The following is a 23780-nucleotide window of genomic DNA, read 5'->3' on the forward strand; positions in this document are numbered from 1 at the left end:
TCTTTGTTGCATTTTTTTCAGAATGTCTAAAATAAAGGTGTAATTCTTTTGTAATAAAAAAATCCCATTTTAAAGAACTTTAGGGGCTTTTAATAGCTGTTTATTTAATAAGTATATTTTTCATCCCCATCTGTCTTATCACAAATCATTCAGTGCAGTAGCAAAATTCAGAAAAGTAAAATTGTAAGAATTGTACACATTTATCTTCATTTCTTACATATTTGTTACACAAGGGGTGACTGTGTATGCTCTTTCTTCGTCTTTTATTCTCTGTCTCCTCCCTTGCCATAATAAGCTATAAAAATCCCAGCCTGAAGCCGGGCACGGTGGCTCAAGCCTGTAATCCCAGCAGTTTGGGAGGCTGAGGCAGGTGGATCATGAAGTCAGGAGATCGAGACCATCCTGGCTAACACAGTGAAATCTCTTGTCTCTACAAAAAAAAAAAAAAGAAAAGAAAAAAATACAAAAAATCAGCCAGGCGTGGTGGCGGGCGCCTGTAGTCCCAGCTACTCAGGAGTCTGAGGCAGGAGAATCACTTTAACCCGGGAGGTGAAGGTTGCAGTGAGCCGAGATCACGCCACTGCACTCCAGCCTGGGTGACAGAGTAAGACTCTGTCTCAAAAGAAAAGAAAAGAAAGAAATCCCAGCCCACAATTCCCAGGTTACCACACGCCCAGGATAAGTGCCCAAGATGTCTGCCCTTTAGGGAATGAATGCTTCCAGTAAACATAGCCAGTTTCTGGCTAAAGAGCTTGTATATTTTGCTTTTTATTTAAAAATTGGGACAGAAAAAAATGTGTTTCTTCAAGAAGACGGATCTTAGGAATTAGCAGTATCTTTTTGGTTTTGGTGTCTGTCTAGCCTTTACTTTTACAGATTTGAGATTAGACCTTTTTGGCCCAACTCTCCAGAAGGAAGGGAAGAGAATAGGGGACCTGTCCTCCTTGGCAAGTTTAGTATTACAAAAGAGAAATATCCTGACTTGCATTTGATGTGGAGGAAAAGGGGTTGGAAAAATTCTAATAAGGTCTAGTTGTGGGAAAAGAAGGAAAAGCTGGCCTTGCCATCTGCACAATCAATAGGCCCTGAGTCCCTGGTAGCCAGAGCTGGCAGAAGTCTATCCTGGTGGTTTTGGTTCCTTCCTCCCTCCTCTGTGAGTCCCCTTTTCCACCCCACAGTGTTTGGTGGAGTTTTCTGTCTCTGGTGGTCTTCAACTTCAATACGAATGTTTCTGTATTTACACGACTTCAGGGGAATGGCAATTCCCTTTACATTCAATCTTCCTTAACTTAATGTTTAAATTTTCCCTAGATCACTGGGGAAATGTATGACTGGATCATATACACACCCATGTAATTTAAACAGCAAAGTGCCCCTGAATCACCTCGGGGGACTTGTTAAAATGCAGATTCTGACTCAAGCAGGACCTATGGATGCTTGAACTGCATCCATGGACCACAATTTAAGGGCTTACGGGCCTGGGATACCCTTACAGAAATGGTCTACGATGCCTGTCAAGCATGCAGCTTCCTGGGCCCTCTTGTGGGTTTTCTAGATCCACCAGGATGCTAAAGTTTGCATCCTGCATGTAAAATTCCTGCATGCTGAGGTTTGAGAACCACAGCCTTAGGTTTTTGGTTTTTTGTTTTGTTTTTGTTTTTTGGGGATTTTTTGTTTTTTTGTTTTTTCTTTTGAGACGAAGTCTCACTCTGTCACCCAGGCTGGAGTGCAGTGGCCTGATGTTGGCTCACTGCAACCTCTGCCTCCCCTGTTCAAGTGGTTCTCCTGACTCAGCCTCCCAAGTAGCTGGGATTACAGGCATGTGCTGCCACACCCAGCTATTTTTTTTTTTTTTTTTTTTTGTATTTTTAGTAGAGATAGGGTTTCATCATGTTGGCCAGGCTGATCTTAAACTCCTGACCGCAAGTGATCTGCCTGCCTCAGCCTCCCAAAGTGCTGGGATTACAGGCTTGAGCCACCACACCTGGCCACAGCCTTAGCTTTAAGTGGTTTCTAAATGTGCGTCAAGTCACAACCACTTTTAACCAAGTATTATTTAAACACCCCTTTTTGGGTGATGAATAATTTAAAAGCCATGTTGAAAGCTGTCTACTGTGTGAAGTCTACTAATTTTCTTATTAATCCAAGGGACTCAGACTGAGATGAAAAAAGAAAAAAAAACCCTGAAAAAAATTTGCATTTGATGGTCCAAACAGGTTTTAACATACTCCATTGTCAATATCCAATTTCTACTGAGTGTTTGCAAGGCTCCCAGACCATGAAATATCTATCTTTTGTTCCAGGGAAAGATAGCTGCAGACACCAGGAGGATTCTCCTTAAGGCAAGAAAAGCCCCCTTTTTGAAATTTTTTTTCTTTGTTTTACAAGATCAGCTACAAACTCTTTTAGGTAAACAACTTCAAAGAATTTCATGGGCTCTGGGAAGGCTTAAATGTGATCAGAATATATATCCTGTGTTTAAAACTGCTATAAACTTCCAACAATCTTTTTTTCTAACATTTATCAGTAGGAAGCAGTGCAAGAAGACTAGGCTTTGCATTTAATGTTTTTTAACCCTCTATTTATGCTGAAAAAGATGGTCATGTAATGGCATGTGTTTTTTTTCCCCCCTCCACTTATAACTCCCATGGGCCAATTAAGACTATGAACTGCTCTCATTTTTACTAGAAGACTATTTAATCCCTAAAGTAATTTAGAAGCACTATTCTGTTTGCTGATATTCATAATTATACGCATTCAGTGGTGATTAAGAGGCTGCAGCTGGATAATAAAACACCAACAGTCTCCTTGTTGTTACATAAAAAGATAATCCTTCATTTCAACTGTACAGCTGTCAGTGTTGGGTAAATCAAACACATAAAAACTTGCAATATTATCTTTCTCAGATTTGATCCTTGTAAATTCCATAGCTAAGACCCCTTGAATCAAAGCATCAGACCATGCTTCTTTCTTGATGTGTGTTTGGTTTACATTTTAGCTGCCACTGAGTATTATTCCAAACTGGGGACAGCACCTTCTGAGGGGCTTCCTAGAGAGCAGTCCTCTCCGTCTGGTCATTGAACAAAAATGCATTCAGTTATATGAGGAAACTACTGCCTGCTCTTTGCAGCATTGATTTCTGGTTTGTGTTTGGTGAGCCAGGAAGCAATCATGGGTCTGGAAAGGTGACGTCTCAACTCGGGTTCTAAATAACATTCTTTTTCAACACTGTTAGGTGCTGTGAACACAGAGCTGCTGGGAATAAAAAAGGTCCTAATTTAGAAGTATCCCAACTCCACGCTTGAGGGATATATTATAAACCATTAAACATTGATTGGAAAAGGGTTATATTTGAAATTCCACTTTGCTTCTCTTGGTGTGTGCAGTTTTAAAATACCATTGATTCAGAAATATGGTTCCTAAGGAAAGAATGATGTGTGCTAAACAGGACATTGAACAGGGCTGGCATACTTTTTCTGTAAAGGGCCAGATAGTAAGTATCTTAGGCTCACCTCTTTGTAGCATAAAAGCAGCCACAGGCAAACATAAATGTGTCTGTGTTCCAATAAAACTTTATTTATGGATACTGAAATTTGAATTTCATACAATTTTCTCATGCCATGAAATACTATTCTCTTGATTTTTTTTTCCTCCCAACCATTTAAAAATGTAAAAGCCATTCTTAGCTCAAGGGTCATTCTAAAACGGGCAGTGGGCTGGATTGGGTCCATAGGCCATCATTTGCTGATTTTTCATGCAGAGCATCAAAACCGTTTTTGCTTTTTGAATTTCCTTGACCACTCACTGAGTTTCTACAATTGGCATCATTATGAATATTACTTTCTACTTAAGCATCCACTGACATCTAGTATGTTCTTAGGTTTGGCTCAATGACCAGAGGCAGTTTTCAATAACACATCATGACAATTACCAGAAGCAAATGTAATGTGCAAATATCAGGATTGCTGTCATAAGAAAAATAACAATACAGTGACACAAGTCATTTTTTTAGAAATGTAAAAAGATTTACAAGACTGTAAACCTGAAGTCCTGGTTGGTTTTTAAGCTTTAGACATGAGGCAACCACAGGATTCTGTGTTGGGGAGAAGTAGAAACAATAATCTCCCCTTTTTGATGGTATAATCAAGTTGATCTCTTTTGGTTTTGCTATTTTCCTGCTGTCTCCACAAGGCTAACTCATTTTCAAGGCTAACTAAAACAGGCTTCTCACCTACTTGGCTTCCCCAGCTGTCATTTTATAAAGAGTAAGTTGAAAACGAAAGTGTGGGCTTCGTCTCCAGGACTGTTGTCCTAATTATTTTGTTTGAGGGAAAATACAACAGAATTTTGCCATGCAATGTTTTTGAAAGGCTTTTTATGAAAGCCAGTTCCTATTCTGACTCACTGGTTTCCTCTCAGTGCGTTCTGCGAGCCTCACGAGATAGTGTGTTCTCTGCAGTATGCAGAGTAAAAGCGATACCATGGACGTTTCAGGTCTGTACATATTCCTGTATAGTTAGTTCCATCAGATAATCTGGCGAGGCTTTACGATTTTTTTTTCCTCCACCACTTCTTGGGGAAGGATCCTGTGGTGTTTAAAAATAAATAAATAAATAAATAAATAAATAAATAAGAATAAAAATAAAAAAAGGGCTCTAAAATAAATATTTCCCAACCTTTCCAATAGGGTTTTGGGCCTTCGGGTATGAGTTTTTAGTAAAATTTTTAAACACAGGCATTCAAGGAATATACACCCAGCCGCCCATTGGGAGTTGACATGTGGTCCCTCGCTAATGTATAGCAAGTGTTTCAAACTGTTGTTAGCAAAGATGGTTTTCGGTGTCTGTGCCCGGGAGATGGCCTTCCGCTACGGGAGGGCAGGAGGTGGCCGGGGATCTGTCCCCGCTCACTAACCTAACCGTGGTTCGGATTTCTGGCCTAAACCCAGACATTTGAGCGCCTCATAGCTCATGGGGAACCTGACAGGCAATTGTATTATGAAAGCTGACATGCTGAATGGACCCTTCTTAACGATATTCTTTACCTGTCTCTTTGTGTTAAAGTGGGAACAAGCAAAGTAGCAGAGGAGAGAGTCGACCGAGGCGGGAGGGAGGTGGCAGGTGGAATGAAATATCGGGCAGTTTCATGTGCGGAGCTGATGTCGCCGGCAAAACAAGAAAGGGTTGCACAGAACAAATCTCTATTGTTCCCTGTCATCTTTAAATGAGTGTCAAAGTAGGCAGGGGGGCTTTGACCGTTAACCGCACAATTTAGCCTGCCTGTTGGGTCCCGCGGGCCCCACCTCCTTGGAGTTTCTCAGATTAGAAAAGAAGGCTCCAGCCCCTTATAAATGGGCCATCTCTTGTTCTTTGTGTCCGGACTGCCTAGTGTGAAATCCACAGTGACGTTAAATGTTTTCTAATGAATAATTACTGAAAGGAAATGGAGGGCTATATGTGTAATGGATTGTAGCGCATTAAAATGTTTTATTTTGCGCACAAAAATGTTGTCCTTCACAAGCACCATGATTGTTGCGAAAAGGCCTTTGTGCGGACCTGTTTCAATGGATTATCTGCAAGCGTTTCCATCCCAAATGGGAATCAAAGGGCGTCTTTGGCAAACTAATGTTTTTCAAGATGGCAGCCATGAAACGCAGTTAGTATTTAAAGTTGCAGGGTTTAAAGGAATGTTTGAACTCGGGAGATTTTCTCACTTACTTTCCCCCCTTTTGATTTGGGAAAGTGAAGCGACTCCCCCCGACCTCTGTCCTGTTCCGGCGGCCGGACGGTCAGCCCTTTACAAGATTCTTGGAGCCTATTTCTTAGGAACAAGCTAGAGGTCCCAGGAATGGGGAACTGGCGCTTTCTCTTGGCTACCTTTTTTTTTTTTTTTTTTTTTTTTAAATTTCCTGGATGTATGTGGATAAATATGAGTACTGCAGGGAATTTCAAATGTCACCACGTTGTGAACTTATTCAGATATTCCCAGTGGGTTTTACTGGGGAAAGTATTGGGATTTGGGTGGCTATTCATTGTCTCTCTAAATACTGAGACCCTTGAGTTCGTGTACCAGCTCTAATCGGTTTATGACAAAATTAATGGGAGCTTCTGGTGCCTCATGAATCAATGTGAACTTCAGAGTTTCAATGACGTTTTGTTGCCAATTAGGCGACCACCATAGCCAGGGTCTAGCCTGCCCCCATCTCTCTTCTCTGTCTCTCTCTCTCTCTCTTTCTTCACTAATAATAATGAGGACTGAAAACAAGAATAGCTGTGGTTTTCTGATGACTGTAGGCTAAACATTTTGTGAAGCACATAGTTTTCTAACTTCTCACCATCTGCCTTCATGAGGGGAGAGAGTAGGTGTGTTTATTCCATGGAAAATATTTCCTTGGCCCTCATGGAAGATGTGTGAACTGGAGTCAAAAGAATCTATAGTCTTGCTCTTTCTCCATGAGAACAATCATACTGAACTCCATAAAGAAAAAAACAAATAAGCATTTCTCAACTGTGAATTAGAGAGGTTAACAGAAATAGATCTTGTTTGCAAGACTGTGCCTGAAATCTTGGTTTTTACATTTTAGGCATGAGACAACCACAGGATTCTATGTTAGGGGAGAAACAGAAACAATAATCTACACCTTTGGAAAGTATAATGGAGTACTGATAGAGTCTCCTTCCCAACCTAGGAACAAAACTCATGTCTATCAAGTTGTTCTCTTTTCCTTTTGCTATTTCCCTGCTGTCTCCACAAGTCTACTTTTCTAGATAAAATAAGACTTCTCACCTACTTGGTTTCCCCAACTGTAATTTTATAAAGAATAAGTTAAAAATCAAAGTGTGGCCTTTCTCTGACCACTGGAACTGTTGTCCCAATTCTTTTCTTCAAAGGAAAATACCACAGAATTTTGCCATGCAGTTTTTAAAAGGCTTATTATCGTAGGACATAACCCATACACTGAAAAGTGCATAAAATAAATGTGCAACTTAATAAATTATTATAAAGTATACACCCATGTGGTAACCATCCAGGTAGACATAGGTTCTAGTACCCTAGAAGCCCCTCGTGGTACCTCCTTCATTTAACTCCCTTCATACCCACTAAAGATAACCACTATTTGGATTTTCATGACTCATTTTTGAGTCATTTGCTGAGGATTTACCCTAAAAAAAGGCCTGAAAAAATCAAACTAGTTTCACAAAGTGAAAGCATCTAGATGATTCTAACTGGCATAGAAATGAGCATAGTTATGTCTTAATACGAATCACAAAAACTAGCAGGCCAGGTGCAGTAGCTCATGCCCATAATCCCAGCATTTTGGGAGGCCAAGGCAGGCAGATCACTTGAGCTTAGGAGTCCATGCCCAGCTTGGGCAACATGGTGAAACCCTGTCTCTATGAAAATTTTTTAAAAATTAGCCAGGTGAGGTAGGACGTGCCTGCATGGTCCCAGCTACTTGGAGGCTGAGGCAGGAGGATCACTTGAGCCCAGGAGGTCGAGGGTGCAGTGAGCTGTGATTGTGCCACTGCACTCCAGCAGCCTGGGTGACAGAGCAAGACCTTGTCTCACCAAAAAAAAAAAAAAAAAAAAAAAGAGAGAGAGAGAGAAGAACTAACCAGCAAACCCAATGCTTTGCTCTATAGACACTATTACATAGAACAAGATGAAGGGAGACGCTGTTGTTGTTAATCTTGCATCAGTGCAAAGAAAGCAATTGAGTCAATAATAGAAAAGGTGAGATTTGGACAGAGCAAAAATCACAAGTGAATCTCACAGCCATGGGGGTCATTAATAATTGTCTTTGGATTGGGGCAGCTTGCCTTCTGTTTAAGTTTGGAAAAAGAAAGCAGATAGCCAATATCATTTATTGCTCAGCCACCCAAAGGTTTAGTAATTCTGTCAGCAAAAATGAGAGCTCTTCCTTATAAACCACAAGTCACCAAACAATTGTGAGTGACATCAACATGTGCTGTGTGTCCTTGATTATTTTGTTGGGAGAAGGCAGGACTCCGTTGACTGTGAGATGTGTTGAAAGGACATCTTCCTGTATTCAGCCTTCTAATTTTGATCTGAATTCTGGTTTGAGCCGAAAGATAATCTTGTTTCTTCTGCATTTAAATTTTATTATTGAAAATTATGTCACTCACTATGTTTTGTTGTATAGGGGAGAAAAGGCACTATCTTTTTGAACTTTGCAGGTTCATCGCTGAGACACCAATTACAAAAGACAGATTAACAAGAGAAAAGTATATAATTTTATTGAATTTGTTTAACACATCACAGGAGCCTTCAGAAATGAAGACCCACAGAAAACTGTATATTTATGCTTAGGTTTGATGAAGAGGGGACAGTCATGTAGAAGTAGGACTGGACAAAAGAGAATGGGTTTGATCTAATGATAACAAACCGGGGGGAACTTAGCCAGGCCTGTTTATCTACGTTCTTCTTGGTATTTCTGTCTTCACAGATGAGGACATTCCTTTCCTCTATGTATAGTAAAGACTCCTCTGGAATGAGGGTCTTAATCACCTACTTTTTAGGGCAAAGTCACCCAGTTTCTATGGCCTGCTTTGGCTCCTCTTTCAAATACCAACGTGCCATATTTTGGCATAGCATATCTTGAAGTCCATCAGTTCCATTGGTCAAGAGCAACAGAAACAACCTAACTTATGCCAAGAAGGAATAAGTTGTTTTCTTTTGGCCTTAGATGCAGGGAGTGAAGTTGGAGAGTCCCTCATTCACAGCACACAGTCATTTTGCTCTTTCCAAAGCCTCTCTCCCAATGTCTTTTCCTTCTTTCATCTCCCTCATAGTTATCTCCACCATTAGGGACGCTTTTCCTCACCAGCACGTTTGATATGCATCCTTTAATATGCCCATATCGGCATGCAGCATGTTGCTTTGTTTGGCACAAAAAAATTACATGCTAGTTAAATGGAAAATTGTTTCTTTTTTCTTCATAATACATTTAATATCTTTCCTAGATGTTGTGAGTACATTTCGTTTGTTGCCCCTGACCAAGGGAGAGTATTCCCTAGGGTGCTTCTCCCACTTACCTGGTCCCAGTGGTAGATATCTTCTTTCTTCATGCCCCTGAAATACAGACCTAAGTTGCTGAAGAGAGGAGTCCAGAAGTCTGAGCTGTGTCTTCCACCTTCCTCTTGGCTACAGAAGAGGGAGCGTCTTGCTGGCCAGTGCACCTGCGAGAAGATGCACCTCTGGGAGAAGTCAGAGGAGGAGGCGTAGACGCTGGCGGAGGAAAAACAGATATGTTTCCTCTGAAAAAGAAACATGAAAAAGAAAGAAAATACTCTTGGACCCAGTGTCTGACGAGTTAGCGGGGAAAACAGACAGACATCAGAAGTAGGTCAGGCTGGGCACAGCAGCTCAAGCCTGTAATCCCAGCACTTTGGGAGGCTGAGGTGAGTGGATCATTTGAGGTCTGGAGTTTGAGACCAGCTTTGCCAACATGGTGAAACCCCATCTCTACCAAAAAATACAAAAATAAAAATAAAAATAAATTAGCCAGGAAGTCTGAGGCAGGAGAATTGTTTGAACCTGGGAGGCAGAGGTTGCAGTGAGCCACGATCACGCCACTGCACTCCAGACTGGGCAACAGAGAGAGACCAGGTCTTAAAAAAGAAAAAAAAAAAAGAAGAAGAAGAAGAAGAGATGGGAACAGCATGGGCAATCCGGTACCTGTACTTCCTGCCTCATGTAACTGTCCAGTCCAGTCTGTGTGGATAAGCATATAAGCATACACATACATACATATTTAATAATCCTAGTGTCCATATACATTGTATTCTGCTGTTCTTTCTGAACAGGGTCTCACTTTTTTTGCCCAGGCCTGGAGTGTGGTGGTATGAACACTGCTCACTGCAGCCTTGACCTCCTGGACTCAATCCTCCCACCTCAGATCCCCAAGTACCTGGGACTACTGGGCATGCACCACTATGCCAGGCTAATTTTTGTATTTTTTGTAGAAATGGGGTTTCTCTTGCCTAGGCTGGGCTTGAACTCCTGAGTTCAAGCAATCCACCTGCCTCAGCTTCCCACGTTCTTTTTTAAAAGGGAGAAAATATTGGTTACATAATGTTCGTCAGCATTACTATTATGTCTTATTATTGTAAATTTAATGTAAATCACCATTTTAGATAACACCATAGAAACACACATAATTTTTGTAATTGCTTAAACTATTTCCCTAGTCACAGTCCTAAGGAAGAGCAATACATTTTTTTTCCATATGATAATGTTACCTTTCAAAGGGATAATCAAAATTTACAATGCTACCTCCAGTGTGTTTGGGCTATAATTTCACCTCATCCTTGTCAGTATTAGTTAATACACGAGTATTATTCTTTCCCTAACTTGTCAACTTGGTACTGCCGATTTAATTTGCATACATTTGATTATTACTGATGTTGAGCAGCAAAAGGCAATCTTCAGGCAGGGTGTGGTGGTTCACAACTATAATCCCAGTGCTTTGGGAGGCTGAGGCGGGAGGATCGCTTGAGGCTAGGAATTCAAGACTAGCCTGGGCACCATAGGAAGACATTGTCTCTACAAAAAATTAAAAACAAGGCTTAGCTTGACGTGGTAATGTGTACTTGTAGTCCCAGCTACCTGAGAGGCTGAGGAAGGAGGATCACTTGAATCCCAGAGTTCAAGGCTGCAGCAAGCTATGATTATGCCACTACACTCCAGCCTGGGCAACAGAGCAAGACTCTGTCTCTTTAAATAAATAAATAAATAAACAAACAAACAAACAAACAAGATAATCTTTGAACAGGAACCGGCAACTGAACTAACAGTAACATAGCTCAGCATGGGCCAATTCCAGTTCTGTCATGAAACTGAAAATACTTCCCAGGCAGATGGCTGTATCTAGGCAAAACTGAAGTAGATCAAGCATCTATTTAGAATTATGGCTTTGGGGCTGTCTTCTCAGTCTCTTTCTTCTGGTACTTTTCCCCTCCCTCTGATACTTGGAGCCTCAGTGGAGGTGGTGAGCTTGGTTGGAGGCTGGTTGGGAGCACAGGCTCTGGAGTTCAGCTGTTGATTTTGAATGCTGCCTTTCTTGCTTACCATCTGTGGGTCTTAGATAGTTAAGCCTTAGTTTGCTCTTTTGAAAAATCGAGATGATAACACCTATTTCACGGGGGGGTTGTGAGGATTAAATAAGATGATGAGGTGATCAATGTGAGACCATGGCCCTGAGCCAGCATGCAGGCTGCATGATGGAACAGGAGGCCTAGTAGCTTCTGTGAGCTCCTACCATTTAGATCAGGGGTACCCAACCCCCAGGCAGTGGACTGGTACCAGTCCGAGGCCTGTTAGTAACCACACAGCAGGAGATGAGCGGTGGGCGAGCTGACATTAATGCCGACGCTCCACCTCCTGTTAGATCCGTGGCAGCATTAGACTCTCATAGGAGTGTGAAGCCTGTTGTGAACTGTACATGTGAAGGATCTAGGTTGAACGCTCCTTATGAGGATCTAACGCCTGGTGATCTCAGGTGGAACAGGAGTTTCATCCTGAAACCCTTCCCTCCCTATTCTCCCATCCATGGAAAAATTGTCTTCCATGAAACCAGTCCCTGGTGACAAAAAGGTTGGGGACCACTGACCTAGACCACCCAGATGTGCCTTCTCCAGAACTTCTTACGCTTTTTCTTTCCAATCATTTCTTTTTGCAAAACGTCCAAAACCAGTGTTCCATCAACTTTAATCTGTGTACCAATGTCCCATTAACTTCAACCTAAGTCCTGTCAACTTCAATCTGTGTACCAACGGCCCATCAGCTTTAAGTGCCTGAAGTAAAGGGATCCAGGGGCGAATGGTTAGCCAGTGCTATAGTTTATTCAAGATGGGGGCAGGCTTGGAGAAGTCAAGGGCCTCTCAGTACCCCTCAATGTTAACCATGTAAGAATCCTTGAAACAAATATAGAACTGGCTTGAGACTGTATAGCTGTGGGGTTTGTTTCATGGTTTAAGAGGATGAGAAACCGTACTCAGGTGCCTCCTTCTGAACTTCCAGAACAATCTCCTTGCCAAAGAATGGGAAGCTCCCTGTGCTGAACTAATCAGTGACTCTCCCTCAGATGCAGAAAAACTTCATTATAAATGCAAAGCAACAAAGTGCAAAATAAAATTGAGCAGTGAACAGATGTAGACAAAATATTTGCATTTGATATATGAAAGGCCAAACTGAGTAGAGGCAAGAAGGATGAGCATGAAGCCTGATGGATGGGGATTGAATCTTAGTTCTGCTGCTTACCGGCTCTAGAAATGTTGTTACGTATTATTACAGATTGAACTTCCCAGATCCAAAAATCCAAAATGCCCGCAAATCCGAAGCTTTGAGTGCCCACTTGATGCTCAAAGGAAACGGTCATTAGAGAATTTTGCACTTCAGATTTTCAAATGTGAGATGCTCAACCAGCAAGTATAATCCAAATATTCCAAAATCAGAAAAAGTTCAAAATCTCATATATTTCTGGTCCCAAGCACTTCAGATAAGGGATGCTCAACCTGTACATTAATTGTTATTTTATTATCTGCTACTTCCAGGGGAGGAAAAACTCATTTTTACATAGTTACCTTCATCAGATATTTCTCTCCAGGAAAAGTTTCATAAGCAAAGTCAAAAGACAAATGGGAAAATGGGAAAAAAATATTCATAGTGCATAGGAAAAGGTTAGTTTCCTAACTTTACAAAGAGACTGTTCAAATAAAAGACAAAAATAAGTTCTCATTAGACTCTTAGGAAGGATATGAGTAGGTGGTTCATAGAAAAAGAGATACAAAAGCCCATTATCTATACAAAAATACGTTCTCTCCTGCTTGCAATTCAGGGAATTCTTCCATCTCCAGCTATGTTGCTGGATAAAATGTTTAAAAAGACCCATAACATAAGTACTAAAGAGATTTGGGGGAAAACTGCATTTTCATACCCAGTATGTGGAAGGGGAAGTTGCAGCAATCTTTTTAAATTTAATTTTATTTATTTTATTTTTTATTTTTTAATTTATTTGTTTGTTTGTTTGTTTATCTATTTATTTTGAGATGGAGTCTCGCTCTGTCGCCCAGGCTGGAGTGCAGTGATGCGATCTCGGCTCACTACAAGCTCCACGTCCCAGTTTCACGCCATTCTCCTGCCTCAGCCTCCCGAGTAGCTGGGACTACAGGCACCCGCCACCATGCCTGGCTTATTTTTTGTATTTTTAGTAGAGACGGGGTTTCACTGTGTTAGCCAAGATGGTCTCGATCTCCTGACCTCGTGATCCGCCCGCCTCAGCCTCCCAAAGTGCTGGGATTACAGGCGTGAGCTACTGTGCCTGGCCTATTTTTAAGTTATTTTTTAAAGACAAGGTCTCGCTCTGTCACCCAGGCTGGAGTGCAGCGGCACAATCTTGGCTCACTGCAACCTCAAACCCCTGGGCTCATATGATGCTTCCGCTTCAGCCTCCTGAGTCGCTGGGACTACAGGTGTTGTACCACCACTCATGGCCAGCAGCAATCTTTTTGGTGAATATTTGCTAAGTAAGCTCTCCAAATCGTCTTGACCTTGCAATTCCTCCTTTGCAAGTATCTCCTACTGGTTCTCTCAAATAAGAGGTCAAATTATAAGCAGGAAGATGCCCATTACAAGATGGTTTGTGACATGCGAAACTAAACACAAATTAAAGTTTGTTTATAGGACTGTCCGCTCCTCAAGGACAGGGATATCTTTCTGGCTTGTTCTCTGACATATCCCAAGCAAGAGCCTAAAGCAGGGCTTGAGATATAAAAAAAGTTCAGTAGATGTTTGGCATATAATTGAAGGTAATAAACAATGGTACAATGTACAGTCATTAAAAAGAATAAGGTAGGCTGGGCACGGTGGCTCATGCCTGTAATCCCAGCACTTTGGGAGGCCGAGGCAGGCAGATCACCTGAGGTCAGGAGTTTTAGACCATCCCGGGCAACATGGCGAAACCCCACCTCTACTGGAAAAATACAAAAATTAGCCGCGTGCAGTGGCACACACTGTAATCTCAGCTACTCAGGAGGCTGAGGCAGGAGAATTGCTTGAACCTGAGGTAGAGGTTGCAGTGAGCCGAGATCAGCCTGGGCAACAAAGCAAGACTCCATCTAAAATAATAATAATAATAATAATAATAATAATAATAATAATAAGAGAGACCTTGCTGATAGGAAAAGATGTTAAGGATATATTGGGGGTTTTCCAACTTTATTTTAGATTCAGGGGGTACACGTGCAGATTTGTTACCTGGGTTTATTGTGTGATGCACAGTACCCAGTAGTTAGTTTTTCAACCCTTTCCCTCTCTCTCCCTTCCCCCTCCAGTAGTCCCCAGTTTCTGTTGTTGCCATCTTCATGTCCATAAGTACCCAGTGTTTAGCTCCCACTTGTAAGTGAGAACATGCCGTATTTGGTTTTCTGTTCCTGCATTAATTCACTTATGATAATGGCTGGTAGCTGCATCCATATTGCTGCAAAGGACATGTTTTTTTTTTTTTTTAAGACTGAGTTTCACTCTTGTCACCCAGGCTAGAATGTAGTGGTGTGGTCTCGGCTCACTGCAAACTCTGCCTCCTAGGTTCAAGCAATTCTCCTACCTCAGCCTCCCCAGTAGCTGGGATTACAGGTATATGCCACCATGCCCGGCTAATTTTTGTATTTTTACTAGAAACAGGGTTTCACCATGTTGGCCAGGTTAGTCTCGAACTCCTGACCTCAGGTGATCCACCCGCTTCAGCCTCCCAAAGTGCTGGGATTACAGGCATGAGCCACCGTACCCAGCTCATTCTTTTTTATGGCTGCACAGTATTCCATGGTGAATATGTACCAAATTTTCTCTATCCAAGAGAATATATTGTTAAGGAAGAAAAAAGCAAAATGCAGTATCCTGCATCTTATGTGATTCTGTCTGGGTAAATACAAAAACCAAATGATATTGAGGCATAGATTTTCAGGAAGGATGCACAATGAAGAGTGGTAAACCTCTGGGGAGAGACTGAGGTTCAAAGAGATGAGAGGGGCTTTTGCTTTTCAGACTGTTTGACACTTAAAAACTGGATGGGTATTAATGATAGTATTTTAAAATCTCTCTCACACACACACATACACCCATACACATGCATGTACATGTGTGCCATGTTTCAAGACGTATGGCCAGATCTCATGGGAACCAAGAAGTTACCAGGCTGTTAGAGTCTGTGTCTGTCTGTCTTTCTATCTCTGGGATTGCAAATTGATGTCTTTGCCTATGCATTGGCCAGGATGGTCAGCAGCATAGGTTATCATCACCTTGTAATTCACTTCTCCATGACAAAATGAATTAAGCCTCAGAGGCTCCCCTGTATTAGTCCATTTTCATGGTGCTGATAAAAACATACCTCAGATGGGGTAATTTATGAAGAAAAAGAGGTTTAATCGACTCACAGTTCCACATGACTGGGGAGGCCTCACAATCATGGCAGAAGGCGAAAGGCACATCTTATGTGGCAGCAGACAAGAGAGAACTTGTGCAGGGAAACTCCCGTTTATAAAACTACCAGATCTCTTGAGACTTGTTTGCTGTCATAAGAACAGCACAGGAAAGACCTGCCCCCATGATTCAATAACCTCCCACCGGGTCCCTCCCATGACACATGGGAATTGTGGGAGCTACAGTTCAAGGTGAGATTTGGGTGGGGACACAGCCAAACCATATCACTCCCTAACCCAGATTCCCTGACCAGTTTCTGTCTTGCCAGTGTAGGTCTATTTCCCTCCCCAGCTGAAGCCAGGATAGTGCCATGCTCTTGTCTACATGTGACCAGCTCAACTCACCCCTTCCACAGGACTGAGGAGGGGAAGGATTCTCTTGGAAGAGGATGTAGATGGGAAGGTAGTTCCTGGCACCTCTACCATGCCAACATTCAAAGAAGGCAGTGACATTGGTTAAAGTCACATGCCTACCCAGCAGTGGGACGAGGCAGAAATTCTGATCCCTTCCACAGCCTCCCCCATCACTTAACTTCTCTGTTTCTACTTTCACAAAGAGGAAAATATCAGCTGGCTATGGAGTTGTTGTGGGTAATACATGAGACAGAGATTTGTAAACTGCCCAGTTTACTGGGCTCTGTGCACAGTAAAAACTCAATACATAGAAAGGGCTACTACCCACTTTAATATTACATTTTATTGGCAGGGAGGTACATTTGAGTAAATCAATGTTGATTTTCCTTCTTTAACCTTCACTTGCTCTCAGACCAGTGGCTTTAGTTAGAATGCTTCCTCTTTGAATTATCTAGATTATTTCAAATCTATACATGGCATGGAATTTATTCACTCATTTGATAAATCTACTGAGCACCAATTATGTGGCAAGACTTGAACTAGAAGCTGGGGACACACAATGAACAAGACTTACCCCTGAGAGGCTTCTAGAAGGGCTCAGCCTAAGATCAAGGAATCAAGTAATCAGAATGGCTGTCAGCTGCAGTTATTAGGATAATGGCAGTTTCATAACCGCAAGTTGTACCAAGTGCTATAAAGAAATAGGGTGAAGAGATATTTAATAATGGGTGAATTTGCTTATTTTATAAATGTTTCAAATACAAGTTACAAAATTTAGAAAGAGTTAACAGGTATATATAACAAAGCTTAAGCCTTCCATTCCAGAAGCAACTGCCGTTTTCAATTCCTTGGGCATCCTTTTAGGGAGATGTTGTGACTTTATAAGCATCATATGCACATGTACATTGGTTTTCCTTTCTTTCTTTTCTTTCTCTCTCTCTCTCTTTCTTTCTCTCTCTCTTTCTCTCTTTCTTATAGGGTCTCACTCTGCCACCCAGGCTGGAGTACAGTGGTGCAATTATGACTCACTGCAGCCTCTACCTCCCCGGGCTCAGATGATCCTCCTACCTTGGCCTCCTAAGTAGCTGGGACTACAGGTGTGTGCCATCACACCTGGCTAATTTTTGTGTTTTTCTGTAGAGATGGGGTTTGACCATGTTGCCCAGACTGGTCTCAAACTCCTGAGCTAAAGCGATCTGCCTGCCTCTCTCTACCTTCCAAAGCTCTGGGATTACAGGTGTGAGGTGCCATGCCCAAACTTGTTTTTCTTACAAATGGTAGCATTTTATTTAGGAGGTTCTATAGCTCTGTGGTCTTTCATTGGATGTCTGAACCATAATTTAATTTACCTGTTTCCTATTGGTGGATATTTAGGTTGCTTATTATTTTGTTCACATGAGAGCATATCTAGAGGATAAATATCTAGAAATGAAATTGTGTCAAAGAATATATACCTAATTTTTGAAATATACTTTCAAATTAGATTTCATAAAGATTCGACAACATACATACCTTCTCACCTGTAATAGATGCTAGTAATCTTTTCCACACTCACTGAGAGTGTGTTCTCAAACTTTAGCTATCAGAGTGCCAAAAATGAAAATGGTATCTCAGTATATTTGAATAGCATTTTTCTTTTGAGTGAAATGGAGTATTTTCTACATATGTTTAAAAGACAAAGTTGTATTTTCTGTGAATTGTTGTTAACATCCTTCATTTTTGGTGTATTTGTGTGGGGTGTTGGACTGTTATTGATTTATGCACGCTTTTTATATATGAAGAAAACTAATGATTTATCTGAGATATAAATTGTAAATATTTTTCCCAAAATTGATTTGTCTTTTAACTCTGCCTATAATTTTTTTTATAGGGAGAAATATTTTCTACATAGTTGAATAGAATAGTCTGTTCTTTTGTGGCTTCTGGTTTTTTTTTTCATTATGCTTAGGCATTTCTTCATTATATTTTCTTCTATACTTTCCTTTCATTATTTTATTTTTTAGTGTTTAAATCTTTGATCCTTCTGGATTTGTTTTGGTGTAAAATATGACATAGATGTCCAGCCTTCCTTTTATAGAACTATCCAGTGTTTCCAATATTAATTTTGAAAATTAGGTTGATAAATGTATAATTTACATTCAGTAAAATTCACACTTTTTAGATGACATTTCTCTGAGTTTTTACAATTGCATAATGCCATTTAATGAATAATTCATTTTCTTATTATGAATTTGAAATGCTACCTTAACCATTTAATAAATCCCCCTGTATGTTTGGGATAAATTCTATTCTTTCCATTTACCAACATTGTCAATTCATGTGCAAGCATATTTATTGAATTTATGTCTTAATTAAAGACATACATCATTATGTCTTAATTTATGTCTTAACAGCATTGAATTTATGTCTTAATATCTGCTAAGGCTAGTACCTTCTCATATAATCTTTTTGTCTCTTTCAGAAATGTCCTGGGTATTCTTGCTTATTTTTCTAAATGAGCTTTAGACTCAATTTGTTTAGCATGCAAGAAATCATGGCAGTATTTTAAATAGGACTTTATTTTATAGTTGAACTTAGGTAAATTAGTAACTACATGATATTGAATCTCCCTATCCAAGAACATAGTATGTCTTTCCATTTGTTTGAATTGTTTTGTGTATTCCTCAAGAGTGCGTTAAAATTATTTTTATAGAAATCTGGCACATTTGGTGATAAGCTTATTCTATATTTTATCTCTTTAGTCATCTTAAGGGGAGTCATTTCTACCATTGCATATTCTAACTAATAATTATTTGGTTACAGTAGAGCTATTGATTTTTGTTTATTAATTTTGTATATGGCCTGAATTTCATATATAATGTTTGGATTTTCTGTGGAAATAATAATTGGCAGATGCTTTTCTTCTCCAATGTTTCTATTTTTATTTCCTCTGCTTATCTAATTGCATTGGCTAGTACTTCCAATTAGGATGATAAAGAAAACTCATGTCTTTTTCTTGACTTTAAGAGGTGTGCTTTTATGTTTATTAAGTATGGTGCTAACTTTTGAGACATAGCTGTATTTTTATAATATTAAATAAGTGTCTACTGTTTTTATAATTATCAAGAATGTAATGTAATTATAATTATCAAGAATGAAAATTGAGTTGACCAAATACTTTTTTAAAATTTATGGAGATGTGTAATTTTTCACATGATCTATTGATTTGGTAAATCTATTATTAATAGGTTTTCTAATATTGTCTCCCAGAATAATCTATTTTATTACTAGATTTTCTGATATAACATTCCTGGAATAAATCCCATTTGGTCATGTTTTATTATTTGTTTATGTTTTGTTGAATTCAACTTGCTAGTCACTTATTGAGGAATTTGGTTTTGATATTCCTAAGATGGGGTTGGTTTCTTTTATATTTCTTTTATATTTGTATGAGTTTCTTTTATATTTCTATTACAAAATATCACACACAGAAGAGTATATATAAATACGTATAACTTAAAGAATAACAAATACTCATTTGCCTCCACCCAGTGAAAGATACAAAACCCACCCTCGGTTTTCTTTGTTGTTTTACCACCTGTAAAAGTATTCTCTAGCCAGAATGGTGGCACATGCCTGTAATCCCAGCTACTCGGGAGGCTGAGGCAGGAGAATCACTTAAATCTGGGAGGTGGAGGCTGCAGTGAGCTGAGATCACACCACTGCACTCCAGCCTGGGTGACGGAGTGAGACTCTGTCTCAAAGAAAGCAATAGATTGTTTAATTTTGCTTATTTGGGGCCCTTGTTATATTAGAATTAAACTACATACACTCTTACGTGACTGGCTTTCTTTGAACAATGCTGTTTTTTGATATTGAACCATGTTGATCAGCGCATGATGCATTCACTGCCACAGCTATACACAGCATGATTGAATTAAACATTTTTGTTGAATCTATCCCAAATTGACTTGTTTTTCCATTTCTATAAGTCATCTTTTGTGTCCTTCTGGAGTGTGTTAAAAAGAATATGGATTCTGGAGTCAAGCTGTTTAGCGTCCATCCCAGTTGACATGTACCAGCTATGTGACAAGTTATTTAACCTCTCTGTGTCTCAGTTTCCCCATCTGTAAAATGGGAGCTAAAATACCTACTACCTCATAGGGTTATTGGAAGGTTTCAAATGAATTCACATGTAAGACGCACTTGGGGCATAACATATATAATGTTTGGATTTTCCGTGGAATTAGTAGATGCTTTTCTCCTCCAGTATGCCTGGCATACTGTAAGTTCTGTATAATTGTGGTATGACTAGACCACTGTGCAATTATAATAATAACATATTCTTTTATTGGTGGAAGTTGAGTGTGTTTGTTGTTTTGGAGTTGTTATAAATAATGCTGCTGTGTACCTTCCTATGCTTGTCCCCCACAGCACGTAAACAAGAGGAATTAAGTGGCTTGGTCAGAGGATATGTGTCTTCAACTTTACTCGGCTATACTAAATTGTTTTCCAAAGTAATTGTACCAATTTACATTCCCATCCATATAGTATAAGAGTTTCTCTTGCTCCACATCCTTCCCAGCTTGTCTTGTTAGACTTTAAAATTTTTGTCAGTTTGATCAGTATAAAGTTGTATTCCGATGCATATTAATTTGCATGTTTCGTATTTGTATTGGCCATTTGATTTTTTTTTTTTTTTTTGAGACGGAGTCTGGCTCTGTTGCCCAGACTGGAGTATAGTGGCATGATCTCAGCTCACTGCAACCTCCACCTCCTGGGTTCAAGCAATTCTCCTGCCTCAGCCTCCTGAGTAGCTGGGATTACACGCGCCTGCCACTGTGCCCAGGGAATTTTTGTATTCTTAGTAGAGACGGGTTTTCGCCATGTTGATCAGGCTGGTCTCAAACTCTTGACCTAAGGTGATCCACCCGCCTCGGCCTCCCAAACTGCTGGGATTACAGGCATGAGCCGCCATGCCTGGCTGATTTTTTTTTTTTTTTTTTTGAGAAAAGATCTGTCTCTGTTGCCCAGGCTGGAGTGCAGTGGCACAATCTTGGCTCACTGCAGCCTCCACCTCCCAGGTTCAAGCCACTCTCCCACCTCAGCCTCCTGAGTTGCTGGGGCTACAGGCATGTACCACCACACCTAGCTAATTTTCTTATTTTTTATAGAAATGAGATTTTCCCATGTTGCCCACGCTGGTATCAAACTCATGGCCTCAAACAATCTGCCCACCCCAGCCTCCCAAAGTGTTGAGATTACAGGTGTGAACCACCACACCCAGCCAGTCATTCAATTTTTTATATAAAATGCCTGTTTGCCACCATCCTATTTTTAGATTGAGCTGTTTGATTTTTCTTACTCATTTCTAGATCCTTTTTATGTGTTGGAAATAGCTTCCCCAACTCCATAGCTTTGCACTTCACTCTTTTTATATATTTTAATAAACAAAATGTATCAATTTTAATGTAATCAAGATTGTACGTCATTCCCTTTATGGTTGATGCTTTTTCATGTGAATTATGAAGAAATCCTGGCTGGGCATAGTGGATCACATCTGTAGTCCCAGCACTTTGGAAGGCCAAGACAGGTGGGTCACTTGAGCCCAGGAGTTTGAGACCAGCGTGGGCAATATGGCAAAACCCTTTCTCTACAAAAAATACAAAAATTATCAGAGTGTGATGGTGAATGCCTGTGGTCTCAACTACTTGGGAAACTGAGGCAAGAGGATCATTTGAACCCAGAAGTTTGAGGCTACAGTGAGCTATAATGGCATCACTACACTCAAGCCTGCGTGACAGAGCAAGATCCTGTCTCAATCAATCAATCAGTGGAAAGAAACAAATTATTTCCTACCACAAAGCCATGAAGATATCTTCTATATTCCCTTCTGAAGCTTTGTAGTTTTACCTTTCACATTTAGATTTTTTTGGTAACAGTTTTACTGAAATACAATTCATACACCATACAATTTAGAGTAGATACCTCAAGATTTTTGGTTTATTCAGAGTTGCACAACCATCACCACAATCAATTTTAGAACATTTCAACACCTTGAAAAGAAACCTCATGCCCTTTAGCAGTCACCTCAAACTGCCTAGCACTTGGTAACCACTGATCCACTTTCCATGTCTATAGATTTCACTGTTCTGGATATTTCATATAAATGAAGTCATATAGTAGTTGTCCTTTTGTAACTGCTTCTTTCACTTAGCATAATGGTTTCAAGGTTCATCCATGTGGTAACATGTATCAATACTCCTTTTTATTGCCACATTTAGGTTTTTAATCCACTGAAAATTACTTTTCTGTATGGTGTGAGGTAGGCATACAGTTTTTTTGCCCACACTTCCCAATGTCCCAGAATGATATTTCGAAAAGGCTGCCCTTTTCTCACTGCTCTGTTCTGCTACCTTTGTCAACATAAAGTGTTCATTTATTTGTAGGTCTGATCCTGGGCTCTCTATTCTGTTACATTGGTGTCTTTGTATCCCTTACCAATAACATACTATTTGGATTAATGTAGTTTTATACTATGGCTTGGTAACTAGTAGAGCAAGTCATCAGACAACAATAAGCTGTTCTGCATACAGATTATCTTGGCTATTCTTGGGCCTTTGCAATTTCACGAAAATTTCAGAAACAGCTTGTCAAGTTTTACTTAAACTTGTTGGGATTTTGACTGTGACAGTACTGAATCTAAGGACCAGTGTGGGAGAACATAACATCCTTATAATACTGAGTCTTTCCATTCATGAATATGGTATACCCTTTTATTGTTCTTTAATTTCTTCTAATTGTTTTCCTTTAAAATGTATTGAGATGAAATTCACATAATGTAGAATTAACTGTTTTAAAGTAAACAGATTCAGTGGCATTTTGTAAACTCACAATATTGTGCAGCCGCCACCTCTCTAGAGTTTCAAAACATTTCCATCACTCCAAAGTAAAATACCTTCCCATTAAGCAGTTTCCACTCATGTCCCCTCCCACCATCTCTGCTGTCTTAGTCCATTTTATGTTGCTGTAAAGGAATACTTGAGGCTGAATAGTTTATAAAGAAAGAAAGGTTTATTTGGCTTACAATTCTGATGGCTGGAAAGTTCAAGAGTAGGCATCTGCACGTGGTGAGGGCCTCATAGTGGAAGATACAAGGAAACTAGCATGTGCAGAGATCACATGGTGAGCAAGGAAGCAAGAGAGAGGAGGTGGAGGTATCACCTGATGGGCTCTTTTTTAATAACCAGCTCTTGCAGGAACAAATAGAGTGAAAACTCACTCACCCTGAGGGAGGGCATTAATTTATTCATGAGAGATCCATGGGATGGAGCCCATGACCCAGGCACCTCCTAGAAGGCCCCACCTCCAACACTGGGGATCAGATTTTAATATGAGACTTGGTGAGAACAAACCATATCCAAACCAAAGAATTTGGCATTCTGCCTCTATGGCTTTATCAATTCTGCTTATCCAATAATGTCTTATCATTTTCTCCGATAGCAGTCTTATATATCTTTCGTTAGATTTATTCCTAAAGAATCTTTAACTTTATTGTGCAACATTTTAAATATGTATTATGAAAAATAAACATTCTATATGTCATGCAACCAATAAGCTTTGTATAAAAATAGAAAGAATAGTATAATGAATCCCCTAGTAACTGTCACCACCAGAATAATAATCAGCTCAGGGCCAATGATGTCTTACCTCCTTCCCCACTTATTTCCCATAGCCAGGTTACTCTGATACAATTCCAGACACAATGTCATTTCCTCCCTATTTCAGTATTTATTTCTAAGTGATACAGAATCTTTTAAAAACATAACCACGATGCCATACGTTGTGATTATTGAAAACCCTTTTTCATCTCTTTTTTTTAAAATAACAGCTTTATTGAGATCTAATTCATATACCATGTAATTCATCCATTTAAAGTGTACAATTCAC

At 39.9% G+C, this 23780-nt stretch overlaps 1 protein-coding gene and 1 long non-coding RNA gene across 2 annotated transcripts in view; one reads left to right on the forward strand and one right to left on the reverse strand.

Annotated features, from left to right (window-relative positions):
- MYO1H (myosin IH) overlaps positions 1-23780 on the forward strand; it is a 101173-nt gene that overhangs the window by 6381 nt on the left and 71012 nt on the right. The gene's annotated exons all lie outside the window — the stretch shown is intronic.
- Positions 182-5272, reverse strand: LOC140712883 (uncharacterized). The gene is made up of 3 exons (XR_012094693.1): positions 5045-5272; positions 3118-3252; positions 182-430 (listed from the first exon to the last, which is right to left on the reverse strand). It is a non-coding gene; the product is annotated as an uncharacterized lncRNA (long non-coding RNA).

Source organism: Chlorocebus sabaeus, chromosome 11, assembly GCF_047675955.1.
Source record: "Chlorocebus sabaeus isolate Y175 chromosome 11, mChlSab1.0.hap1, whole genome shotgun sequence".
NCBI classification, from domain to species: Eukaryota; Metazoa; Chordata; class Mammalia; order Primates; family Cercopithecidae; genus Chlorocebus; species Chlorocebus sabaeus.